General features: G+C 47.9%; 1 pseudogene; it reads left to right on the top strand.

Moving 5' to 3' along the window:
• The first annotated feature begins 692 nt into the window (after window positions 1-692).
• On the top strand, window positions 693-1,784 carry LOC147339960 (melanoma-associated antigen B4-like; annotated as a pseudogene).
• Window positions 1,785-3,665: the final 1,881 nt, after the last annotated feature.

The following is a 3,665-nucleotide window of genomic DNA, read 5'->3' on the forward strand; positions in this document are numbered from 1 at the left end:
CTGCGATCACCGACACGGGATGCTCAGGGAAGAGGGGACCTCGTTCAGAAGGGCTGGCAACTGGTCAGCAGAGGGAGGATGCCAGGGCTCGGGGGGATTCAGGGTAATGACCATCCTCCGCACCACACGGCCGACTCAGGACCCTCCCCTGTGGCCAGCACTTCCTCCCAGCCAAACACGGGGACAGGGGTGGTGGTCTGTCAGGGGAGGCTGCAGCTTGGTTGTGAAGGGGCAGCTTTGAGACAGCAGAAGGGCGGGTCCCCGCCTCCTTCATTGGGGGCCTGAACATTCCCTCCTCTCATCATCTGGGGTGACAGGGAAGGTGGCAGCATAAACTTCAAAGCAAGAGAGGGAACAGGGTAGGTGAGTTTGAGGGCAGCGGAGATGAGGGATTCTTGCCTCAGTTGTCATCATGACTCTGAAATGTGAACTGAAAGGACCTGCCTCCCCTGCCAGCTCCCACAGGCCTCCCTCTTAACACCAAGGCAGGGCTGTCTGGCTGCACCCCAGCGATCACTCTCACTTCCTACTCAGTGCTCTCAAGGGAGGGGCTCACCAGGAGAACACAAGACTTGTGGGTCCTAGAGCACTGGCCTCAAGGACTGCTCAGAGGCGGCTTTGGTTCAAGCCAGGGAGGAATCTCCTCACTGCAGTTGCTCACAACATCTGCTTGTTCTTCCTCTAGGTGCCCTCCTTGCCTGCCCCCCTGCCCGCATGCGCCTGTGATCCATAACCTGTGTCACCATGCCTCAAATGCACAAGAACAAGTACCATGCCAGAGTGAAATGTCACCAGGTTCAGGGGGACACTCAGTGTCCCCGAGAGGCCCAGTCCAGTGCTGCTGCAGCCCCCAAAGAGGAGTGCCCCTCCTCCCCCACGTCTGTCCCTCAGGGTTCTCCCCGGAGCTCCCCTGCTGCTGGAAATCACCAGGAGCTTCAAGGAGCTATGGCCTGTAGCTCTCCTGATGCAGGGCCTTCCTGTGCAGGATCTGATGAAGGTGCCCAGGGCCCAGAGGAGGAAAGTGCAGGTGCCTCCCAGGCACCCCCTGCCACTCAGAGCCCTCGAAAAGATCCTCTGACCAGGAAGGCCAGCATGCTGGTGGAGTTCCTCCTGGAGAAGTACACCAAGAAGGAGCCCATCTCGCAGCATGCCCTGATGAAGGTCGTTGGCAGCAAGTATAGGCAGCACATCCCTGAGATCCTCAGGAGAGCCTCTAAGCACATGGAGCTGGTATTTGGCCTGGAGCTGATGGAAGTCAACCATAGCAGGAACATCTACGCCCTCATCAACAAGCTGAACCTCGGGGGTGATGAAGGTCTGAGTGATGAGGGGAGTCTGCCCAAATCGGGTTTTCTCATGGTGTTCCTGGGCATTATCTTCATGAAGGGTAACTGGGCCACCAGGGAGGAGGTCTGGGAATTCCTCAGTGTGTTGGGGGTCTATACTGGGAGGAGGCACTGGATCTTTGGGGAGCCCAGAAGGCTCATCACCAAACATCTGGTGCAGAAAAAGTACCTGAGGTACTGACAGGTACCCAATGTCAATCTTCCACACTACGAGTTCCTGTGGGGCCTGAGAGCTTGTTTGAAACTAATAAGATGAAGGTGTTGGAGGTACTGGCGAAGATCCAAGATACCGTCCGGACTTCCTTCCCAGACCTCTATGATGAGGGTCTGAGAGATCAGCCGGAGAGAGCAGGGCTGAGAGTTGTGGCCAGGGCTTCAACAATGGCTGAAGCCAGTGCCCCTTCCAGGGCCAAGTCCTACAGCTCCTCCCACATCTAGGGAGGGAGGCCAAGACACTTTCTTCCCTTTTGTTTTGGAACAGAGCTGTCAAGATCTTAAACAGTAGAGAGTACTAGTGTGGAGGGAACAAAACTGGTATGTTCTTTACTGTTTTATGTAGTAAAGGAGTTTAAGTGCAACTCATTTTTAAAAATATATATCATTTTTCCTTTATCCATAGGAGAAATATCTAGTGAAAGTTGATTAAATTAGATTAAGGAGATGAGGGAGGAGTTCAGTATTTTCAAATGTTAATTACTTTTCATAAGTTTTCTTGTGCTTCAGAATACAAATGGATTAATCATATAAATCACATTGTTTGCTGTTTTAAAGTTTTGAAAGCCACAGGTTGGGTATATGTAAAACACACTGAACATATTGAATATGTTGTTCACCATCTAAACAAGGTAAGATGACACTGGAACAGAATTTTCTCAAAGGGTAGTCAAGCTCCTAGATAGTGCAGGTTAGTAGGGGTCGAGAAAACCAAGTTTAGATCTCTATTTTCTTCCTGATTTAAACTAGTAACTTCTGCATATTATCTATTTCATTTTTATCGAATATTTTTACTTCTACAAGATTCCATTTCTTTAGAATACTGATTTGGTAATGATATTCCAGTTTTATTTATTGCTGTTTTAGGATTTTCAAGTTACAGTTTTGGTAGATGTAAAAGAAACCTGACATGCCTCTTGAGAAATTTGTATGCAGGTCAGGAAGCAAGCGTTAGAACTGGACATGGAACAACAGACTGGATCCAAATAGGAAAAGGAGTACATCAAGGCTGTATATTGTCACCTTGCTTATTTACCTATTAACTTATATGCAGAGTACATCATGAGAAACGCTGGGCTGGAAGAAGCACAAGCTGGAATCAAGATTGCCGGGAGAAATATCAATAACCTCAGATATGCAGATGACACCACCCTGATGGCAGAAAGTGAAGAGGAACTAAAAAGCCTCTTGCTGAAGGTGAAAGAGGAGAGTGAATAAGTTGACTTAAAACTGAACATTCAGAAAACGAAGATCATGGCATCTGGTCCCATCACTTCATGGGAAATAGATGGGGAAACAGTGGAAACAGTGTCAGACTTTATTTTTCTGGGCTCCAAAATCACTGCAGATGGTGACTAGCAGCCATGAAATTAAAAGACACTTACTCTTTGGAAGAAAAGTTATGACCAACCTAGACAGCATATTGAAAAGCAGAGACATTACTTTGCCAACAAAGGTCCATCTAGTCAAGCGTTTGGTTTTTCCACTGGTCATGTATGGATGTGAGAGTTGGACTGTGAAGAAAGCTGAGCGCTGAAGAACTGATGCTTTTGAACTGTGGTGTTGGAGAAGACTCTTGAGAGTCACTAGGACTGCATGGAGATCCAACCAGTCCATTCTGAAGGAGATCAGACCTGGGATTTCTTTGGAAGGACTGATGCTAAAGCTGAAACTCCAGTACTTTGGCCACCTCATGTGAAGAGTTGACGCATTGGAAAAGACTCTGATGCTGGGAGGGATTGGGGGCAGGAGGAGAAAGGGACGACAGAGGATGAGATGGCTGGATCGCATCACTGAATCGATCGATGTGAGTCTCAGTGAACTCCGGGAGTTGGTGATGGACAGGGAGGCCTGGTGTGCTTCCATTCATGGAGTCTCAAAGAGTGGTACACAACTGAGCGACTGAACTGAACTGAAAAGAAATTGATGAACCATCTGTATTGTCTTTATGATCTGGAAGTAGGTAATATGTCGCTGAAAGAGAGATTTTCTTGGTAATGTGAAATGTGACCACAGAAAGTATTGAGAAACCAAAAAGGAATAAAGCAAATATAAAGGAAAAAGCTGTTAATTTGCAGCCTGCCTTATTTCCTCTAACCATTTTTT

Source organism: Bos grunniens, chromosome X (assembly GCF_055505025.1).
Source record: "Bos grunniens cultivar Pamir isolate PY7600 chromosome X, Bosgru_T2T1.0, whole genome shotgun sequence".
Lineage (NCBI taxonomy): Eukaryota > Metazoa > Chordata > Mammalia > Artiodactyla > Bovidae > Bos > Bos grunniens.